The 9964-nt window shown below is 39.1% G+C and overlaps 1 pseudogene; it reads right to left on the bottom strand.

Moving 5' to 3' along the window:
• Window positions 1-270: 270 nt before the first annotated feature.
• Window positions 271-9964, bottom strand: part of LOC102839069 — a 13948-nt pseudogene continuing 4254 nt past the window's right edge.

The following is a 9964-nucleotide window of genomic DNA, read 5'->3' as shown; positions in this document are numbered from 1 at the left end:
AATGCTAAAAGACAAAAAAGCAAGAATGGAAAAAGTTCTTTAAACACATTTAATCACTAATGTTCCCTATCCAGTAAGTATAAACAACGTTCCCATATGAGTAAAATAGAGACGATCCAAAGAAAAAGACAAAAGTCATTAAATAAGCAATTAGATTATCTATGGGCTGGACCTGAGCCAGGACTCCTTTTATTCTCTAGGCACAGTAAAGGTACAAATAATGAATACCCATCACAGACTAAAGACCTGCTTCAGTGTTGGGGTTATAGCTTATTCCACTAATCTTCCTCTTGCAAGTTTCTCCAGGAAAAGAGAGAAGTCAGAATCTGGAGGAACTCTTCCTAAAAGTTATACAACCAAGTAAATCTGAGTGGAACAAAGGCTCGACTATAGTGGATGCTGTGTGGGTACTGTTCAGTTTCCATCTTCAGAACTAAGACACTCATTCTCTCAGCGGGATGGATTATTTGTGAATGATGCCTCTCAGCTAAGTATCCCTGTCAGGAGTCCCCCTGGGACATCTCACTGAAGGTCAGGCCCCTCCTAAGGCAGGGAAAGGAGTCCATCCTATCTCCATAGTTACCAAGGGATCGGTTGAGGCTTTAGTTTGATTGCACCGTGATTAATTTCTCCCTTTGCCCAATTCTACATCGTCCACTTGATCCTGAGAGAATTTCCCAATAAACTTGCTTCAGGAGAATCTTTCACAGCTTTTTTACAAGAGATCTCAATCTAAAACAACCACTGTTAAACAGTGAAGTGTTTAACAGTACATACAGTAATTCCCTACAACCCAATAATGGAACTTCTGGATCTGTATCCTAAAGAAATTGGTACATATATGCCTTGTTGTTGCTGTTATGTGCTGTGGAGTCGGTTCCGACTCATAGCGACCCTCTACAGGGTTTCCAGGGTTGTAAATCTTTGCCGGAGCAGTAAACGTCATCTTTCTCCCGCGGAACAGCTGGTAGTTTTGAACTGCTGACTGTGAGATTAGCAGCCTGATTCGTAACCACTACGCTACCAGAGCTCCTTACGTATATGCCTAACATATATGAATTTGATCATAGCATCATTGTGTGCATTAGGCTCAGGTTGGAAGCAATCCAAATATCCATCACTAATTAGTGGATAAATAAACTGTGATCTAGTTATATTCTATTGTTGTTGCTAAGCACAGTTGAGATGATTCCAACACATAGAGAGCCTGTGTAGGCTTTTCACTAGTGACGGGCAGGTGGGTTCAAACTGCCAACCTTGTTGTTAGCAGTCCAGTGCTTATCCTACAGTGCCACACCAGGTTTCATAGTCATATACTATAATGTTGCATAAAAATGTGAAAATGAACAAACCAGGGTCTCACACTTATATTTGTTAAGTGCCGTCGAGTCGGTTCCAACCCATAGCGACCCTGTACAGGGTTTCCGAGGTTGTAAATCTTTATGGGAGTAGAAAGCCTCATCTTTCTCCCACCACACTTATATAGAAGTACCTTAATAAAAATATAGCAAAGTCAAAGAATCTAAAAAGAAAACATATATAGTGAACTCAAAAGAATACTTTAATGTTGGTGTTGTTGTTAAGTGTCGTGAAGTCTGTTCTGACACACAGGGACCCTATACAGGATTTCCTGTACAGAAAGTCTCATCTTTTTTTTTTTTTTCTCACTAAACGGCTGGTATGCTTGATCCATCCACCTGTGGTTAGCAGACCAGTGCTTATCCTACAGAGCACCGTGCTCCCTAATACTTAAATTGTTATTGTTGTGTGCTGTGGAGTCAGTTCTGACTCATAGTAACTCTGTAATGGTTTCTAGAGCGGCTGATGGGTTTGAACTGTCAACCTTGTGGTTGCTTATCCAGAACTTACCCTATAGCTCCACACCAGAACTCCAGTACTTCAAGTGCTGTGATGTTGGTTCTGACTCCTAGCTAATACTTCAATAGGATCCCCCAAATCAAAACTTTAGGAGCTGTGAAATAAAATGATAGCATCCAGAGACATATACATAAATAGTAAAATGATAAAGCAAAGCAAATAAATGATTCTATATATTGAGGACTGAGGCTGTTGCAATTCAAAAAGACAAGGAGGGTTTCCAGGATGCAGGTGTTTCCTGGTCTCCTCCGCGGTGGTTACTGAAGTGTTCTCTCTAGTGCCCTTATTGTTGTTGCTGTTAAGTGCCCTTCAGTCAGTTCTGACTCTTAGAGACCCTGTATAGGGTTTCCTAGGGGCGTCTGGTGAGCTTGAACCACCGTCTTTGCAGTTCAAATTGACTTTGGAGTCCAGCACATTAACCCACAACACCATACCAGGAAGCTGATAGCTCTTATAGTGTACAATCATGTTTTACGCCTTTTGCATCTGTGGAATAATTTACCAAAAATATTTTGTAAAACTTTAATGCTAAAATAAATTATTTAAGTAAGATATTTCCCTTCAATATATAAAAACTTGTTTTGAATGGAAGCTCCCAACAAAATGGAGACAATATTGTTCCTAAATGGAACAATATTCACTTCTGTAGCAATCGGAACATCTCCAAATGGTCCACATGCTCTGGAGGGAATAGTATGGGCTTGGTGAAGGATCAACAACCTCTTCTAGGTATAAGAGAAAATGAACCCTTCCAGCCTAAATAAAATAAACAACATTGGGTTTTTGTAATACTTGAAGATAGAAATACATACTTGGTTCTAAAGGGGAATGTTCAAATGATATTTTGTCCTTCTTCATGCCTTTGCGTATACTTAAATTGTAACTTCCATGTCTGGGAACAAATCATATCTGAAATATTAATTGTTTTAGTTAAGAAATTATGGAAGAGATCAAAAGAGACACATAAATTGATTGATGAGACACCACCTACATGAAGAATCATTTTTATCAGTTCATAGTGCTTGCAAAAATGACCTTAGAGATTCATTATAAATGCACATTATTTTAATTGCACATTAAAAATTAAAATGAAGCCACCAAATTCCTTTGTTTTACATGAGAATCATAGCAATTTGCTTTTGTTTTTCCATTTTAGAGGAAGATGCTTTGATTGGTTTTGATTGATAGCCATGGGGGAATTAGTTATTAAAAGGGATGCTAAAATCTATCACTTATCAACAGTATGAATTTGGACAAAATTTGTTAATTCCTTTGAGCCTCATTTTCATTGTGTCTTAAGTGGCAATAAAGGCCACCTTATTGGGTTTTTGTGAGCTCTTAGTTAAGATATTGAGCCCTGGTGTGGTGCTGTGTTGTAAGCCCTGGACTGCTAACCACAAGACTGGCAGTTCAAACCCACCTGTTGCTCCAGGGAACCCCTATACAGGGTCACTATGAGTTGGAACTGGCTTGATATCACTTAAGAACAATAACAGATTAAGATATGAAGCAGTGTATAAGGGAGTGCTACCACACAACAGGCACTTGATGAATAGTTCTTACAATAGAAGTTTATTCTACTTTGTTGTTGTTAGTTGCAGTTTTGTAGGTCAATCTAAGTTGGAATTAACAAAAGCAAAACATCTGATTATTTAGTAATATGAAATTTATAGCTATTGACTCCATATGTCATGATCTTAGTAAATCCTCAACCCTCCATCCTATTCCACAAACTGCCTAATGTTGAATATTCAAGAAAATAGGACTTACGTTTAGCTAAAAGACCTTGATCCTTTAGCTTGGGGGTGGGATATAAAAAATATAGAGGAATAATAGGCATTTGGAAAGCAGAGTGATTATATGATATGGAATGGGTAGTAGAACGTTCTTACTTGAATTCTATGGATGGGTTAAGAGAACAAGGCAGTAAAAGGAAGGGATAAAACAAACAACAAAACCTGTTGCCATCAAGTTGATTCTGACTCATGATGACATCACGTGGTGCAGAGTAGACTTGCTCCATAGGGTTTTCTTGGCTGTGGTACTGCAGGGTAATGTGTTGGACCACAAGGTCAGTTTGAACTGCAAGATTGGAGATTCACATCCACCAGCAGCTCCTCAGAAACCGTATACTGACAGAGTCTCTATGGGTCGGAACCAACTTGATGGCATTTAATAACAACAACATCAGTAGTATGTAAACGGATGGCCAACCTTTCTTCTGAAGCACCACTGGGCATGTTCAAACTACCAACCTTTAAGTTAGTTTTTGATCTCAAGCTGAATAGAATAAAATAGGTGTTGATGGTGGCTCTAAAGACAATTTGTTCTTGGCAATTCCAGCTACTGTCACTAACACATTCCTAAAAACTCAGTTCAAGGTAATATCTGTTAGGGCTATCAATGTGCTGCCTTCTCTTGATTCTATATTACAGCCTCCCCCATGGTCCTCAAGAGAGCATAGAGTTCTTTCAGGAGAGGCTCTCTTAAATGTTTCCTTAGGGCTAACGATGAGAAAAGGAGAAAAAGAAGACAGCTTTATCCATTAATTATTCTCTAGGGTGTTGGATAAAGGAAGTTGTTGTGACTTTTCTCAGTTGAATCAATTATTCCATTTTTTATCCTAATTCTGGACCCTTATGATTCAATTAAAAGTTATGATTTTTATAGTGCTCCTTGGAGGCCAGGATGACCAAACTTCATCTCTCATACTTCAGACATATTGTTAGGAGGGACCAATCGCTGGAGAAGGATATCATGTTTGGTAAGGTGGAGGGTCAGAGAAAAAGAGGAAAACCCCCAGTGAGATGGATTGGCCAACTGGCAGCATCAATGAGCTCAAGCATGGCAACAATTGTGAGGTTGGCCCAGGACCAGGCAGTGTTTCGTTCTGTTGTGCACAGGGTCGCTATGAGTAGGTACTGACTCGGTGGCACCTAATAACAACAACTAAAACAATTTATTATACATTGTTCTCACCCCTCTACACGTATTAACTTCATCCTCCCACTAACCCAGTCACAGGTACTGTTGCTGTGTTTGTTTGACAGATGTGAAAACTGAGACAGAGACAGGTTATGTAATTTGTCCAAGACCACCATATAGTGAGTAGCAAAACCAGGTTTTCAGGTCAGGCAGTCTAACTCCAGAGCCTGGCTGTGTTATACTTTCCTGCCTTTAAGACCTACCGGAATCAACTTCCAAGTTTCATAGGAGTCCTGGTGTAGTGTTGTAGGATAAGCACTTGATCTAGAGGTCAGTTTGAACCACAAGGTCGGTGGTTGAAACTTACCAGCTGCTCCTTGGAAACCCTATAAAGGGTCATTATGGGTCAGAACTGACTTGACAGCACTTAGCAACAACATACCAACATATATATTTTTAGGGTTATTAGAAGCAGCACCTTCAGTTTGATTTTCATGGTGAGTTCATAGCCATCGTAGCATTAGGGACTATAGTAAACTCTGCAGGCAAACTATTCCCATCAATTCACAGCTGTTAAGCGAAGTCCAGTTCATACTCACCCTATATGACAGAGTAGAACTGCTCCTTAGGTCTTTGAAACTGTAAATCTTTAGGGAAACAGACTGCTTCATCTTTCTCCCACCAGAGTGGCTGTGGGGTTAGAACCCCTGACCTTTAATTTAGCAGCCCAATGCTTACATCACTTCACCACCAGAACTCCTGGACAATGCTAACATGATATTTATTCTTCACAGCTCTTCTTACGTGCTGTTGAGTCAATTATGACTCCTAGCAACCCTATAGATGAAGTAGAACTGCTCCATAGATCTTCCTATGCTGAAATCTTTACAGGAGCAAGTCTTTACACTGGTTGAGGAGCTAGGGGGTGCAAATTGCTAATCTTGCTGTTAGAAAATGAGCATCTAACCACAGAAAGTCACCAGGGCTCTTTCTCCAGTTATTGTGTTGGCTAATTTTTAGAAATTCAAGGTCATGCTTTCTGAACTATGGTCTTATTGCATGTGATTTCAAGTTATTTACAAGTGTTCCATGTTCAAGTTACAAGTGCTCCATTAACATAATTTGGGTAGCTACAAGACTTTTGCTATTTTATGCATTCTTTTACTGAACAAAGATTATGGTTATCATAAACTTTCTCTTTAGGTTTCAGTACCCCCTCAGCAACTTGACCATACTGACCTTAATATAGTAAATGCTCTCCACTGTTACTAGATAGCTTTCTAGACTATCATTCTTTGCTTACCATAAAATCTGACCATATAATTTTAAGCAGTCCCTTTTTGAACTCTCTTCAATAATGTTACTTAAATTTGCTATCTATTTACTGCTGGAGTCCTGGTGTGGTGCTGTGGGTTAATGTGCTGGACTGCAAAGTTGCTTTGAACTTCCAGGTTGATGGTTCAAGTTCACAGCTGTTCCTTAGAAACCTTATACAGTCTCGCTATGGGTCAGAACTGACTCGATGGCACTTAACAACAACAACTTTTACTTTTATGACCTTGCCAGATACAAGGATATATATTCTTTTGAGTGAAAAATGTTTTTCTAGCCAGTGGAGTTCTTAACCTGGACTAAATACAGTAATTACTGCAATGCTCTTATCTGTTGAGCAAATCATATGGAAGATACTGCAAAGGTGAGAATTAGTCAAAATGAGAAATAAAAAAGAGATAAATGTATGTTTTTCACATGTAAGCATAGGCAATGAAGGACTGGTACTGTTATAGCATGGATGAAGCATCCTAGTTTGGTCTTATTGTCTCTCCAAAGAATTGGTAGGGCCATAGGCACAATAAGAAGACAAAAGGAGCCAGAGAGGCAGTAACTAAAGCAAACAGAAGATTTAGTAAGCACAGACAAAATGTAAGCCTTCTCACAGAGTGGAGAATGGACTCCCAACTCATGAGATAGGTGGAGCATTGAATGTGTTCCTGGTTTCATTTTCTATGTTGTTTTCTTTGGGATGGACTCTGGGTCTTCTGATAATTCTCTTCTGATGCCTATGCTTCCCTATCATACTTTAGGGCATAAAATTTGTCATTTATTCCTGGTTATGATATACTTTTCCTCCCATTACATCAGTCTGTAATATATGTATGTATTCACAAGTTAACTATAATGCTGATTTATTATAGTTCTGTTATGATTAGATTCTTGTTCACATCTAATCAATTCTATTCTTCTTTGTGCATGTCTAATTTTAGTGAAAGTCTCCTGTTCTATTTTTCCATTTACTAGACTCTCCTGACAGGTCAGGTTGTTTTCTGCATTCTCTGTGTTTGATCTGTGGTTATCTCCTTTTCTTTGTCCTAACTATCTAATAATAGGGCAGTTCCATGATCGTTGAAGACTAGGGTCCTTCTATCTTGGTGTTAATTCATCCTTTGCATGTCCTTTCTACTCAAGGTTCAAGATGATACCTTTCACCTAGCAAGTAGGATAAATAAACAAAGAAGGAAGGCCTTTGTTCCTTCTTTGTTTATTGGTACCCAGATGTTGTCTATACAACTTCTGCTCAAGTTTCACTGAGTAAAACTAGTCAGATCATTGCATCTAGCTTTAAGGGAGTCTGTGAAATGTACTACAATTTTGAACCCATGTAAAAAAAATCCAGGGGTTATATTTCTGAGGAAGAAGAGTACAAAAATATTGCCCTTTTTCTAGATCCACTCACCAAAGTTTCAGATGATGATGTAGCATCTGGTTGGCTGGAACAGGCCAACAGTCTATCTCCTTTTTTTTTTTTTTTTTTGCTATGTTTATATAGCTTCCTTTCCTAGTAAACATTCAATCCACTTCTCTAACCCTTCTTCTGGAACTCAGGGTCCCAGGACTCTCATCTGCAACTGTTTTATTTGGTTTTCCTTATCTTTGTTGTTAAGGGTCTGTGTAGCGTTTCTGCCTAGCCTACCATTTTGTGATCGCCTATTCAGATTAAGGAGCACTCATAGTGTAGTGGTTATGAATTGGGCTGTGAGCCGCAAGGTTAGCAGCTTAAAACTACCGGCTGTTCCATGGAAGAAAGATGAGGCTTTCTGCTCTTGTAAAGATTTACAGCCTCGGAAACCCTGTACAGGGTCGCTCTGAGTTGGAACCGACTCCATGGCACATAAAAACAACAACAATTCAGATTATTGAAGAAGTTGGTAGAATTCTACTATTTCAGCCTCACTTGCTTTAGTGGTTGGTGTGTAAATTTGAATAATAGGAGTATTAACTGGGCTTCCCTGTAGGGGTATGGATATTATCCTATTGCAGACAGTGTTTGTATCTCAGGACTGATCTTGATATGTTCTTTCTGATGATGAATGCAACCCCAGTCCTCTTCAATTTGTCATTCCCGGCATAGTAAACTGTATGGTCATCAGATTCAAAATGACCAATACCAATCCATTTCAGTTCACTAATGCCTAAGATATCGATAGTTTATGCATTCCATTTCATTATTGACAATTTCCAATTTTCTTAGGTTCATATTTTGTACATTCCATGTTCCGATTATTAATGGACGTTGACAGCTGTTTCTCTTCGTTTTCAGCTGTGTCCCATCAGCAAATGAAGGTCCTGAGGGCTTTTTTTCCCATGGGCTTTACTCCATTCATGTCATTATGGTCAACTCTACTTTAAGGAGGCAGGTCTTCCCTAGTTGCATTTTGAGGGGCTTAATTCTGGCACTATATCTGACAGTGTTTCTCTGCTAGTCATAAGGCTTTCAGTGACTAAATATTCAGAAGTAGTTTGTCTCTACTTCTTCCTAGTCTGTCTTCATCTGGAAGCTCATCTGAAACCTGTCCACCTTGGGTGACCCTGCTGGTATATAGCTACCAGAATCATAGCAACTCACAAGCCACCACAGTAAGACAAACTGACAGACGAGTGGCTGGAACTGATGGAATAACAATTGAAATCTTTCAGAAAGTGAGATGACACTGGAGGCACTCACTCATCTCTGCCAAGAAATTTGGAAGACAACTAGCTGGCCGACTGATTTGAGGAGATCTGTATTTGTGCCCGTCCCAAAGGGAGGTGACCCAATGGAATTTGGAAATCATCGGACAATATCTTTGATATCGCCTGCGAGTAAAGTTTTATTAAATGTAATACAGAAATGGCTGCAAGTATACATTGACAGAGAAGTTTCAGAGGTTTAAACTGGAGTAAGAAAAGGATGTGGAATGGGGAGATATCATTGTTGATGTCTGATGGATCTTGGCTGAAAGCAGAGAATATCAGAAAGATGTTTACTTGTGCTTTATTGGCTATGCAAAGGCTTTCGATTGTGTGGATCAGGACAAGCTATGGACAACATTCTTTAGCTTGTATTGAGTATTCCAAAACACTTAATTGTGCTCATGAGGAACCAGTACATAGACCAAGAGGCAGTTGTTCAAATAGAACATGGAAGCACTGAATGTTTTAAAATTAAGAAAGGTGTGCAACAGGGTTGTATTCTTTCACCATACTTATTCAACCTGTATGCTGAGCAAATACTCCAAGAAGCTGGGTTCTGTGAAGAAAAACATGGCATCAGGATTGGAGGAAGACTCATTAACTATCTGCAATATACAGATGATACAACCTTGCTTGCTAAAAGTGAAGAGGACTTAAAATACTTACTGGTGAAGATCAAAGAGCACAGCCTTCAGTATGCTAAAAAATTTAAAAAGACCAACCTAATCAGATAAAAAGTAGAACCCTGAGAATTTGTCTCTTGGCTACATTTCAGATCTGAAATTGCTCAGTTTTCATGCAAACAACAGACAGCTCTATAAGGGTTGTTGTTAGGTGCCATAGAGTTGGTTCTGACACATAGAGACCATATGTACACGATTACAAAATATTTTCCAGTCCTGTGTCATCCTCACAATTGCTGCTACACTTGAGCCCATTCTTGCTGCTGCTGTGCCAGTCCACCTCATTTGAGGTCTCCCTCTTTACTGAATCGCAATGTAAAGAAAACAAAAATCCTCACCACTGGACCAATAAATAACATTCTTATCTATGGAGAAAAGATTGAAGTTGTCAAGAATTTCATTCTTTTTGGATCAATCATCAACACTTATAGAAGTAGCGGTTAAGAAATCAAACGACGTATTACATT

The sequence above is a fragment of the Chrysochloris asiatica genome, unplaced genomic scaffold (assembly GCF_000296735.1).
Source record: "Chrysochloris asiatica unplaced genomic scaffold, ChrAsi1.0 scaffold00381, whole genome shotgun sequence".
Classification (NCBI taxonomy): domain Eukaryota; kingdom Metazoa; phylum Chordata; class Mammalia; order Afrosoricida; family Chrysochloridae; genus Chrysochloris; species Chrysochloris asiatica.
Note: the sequence above shows the minus strand (reverse complement) of the source record. Positions and strands in the feature narration are given on the sequence as shown.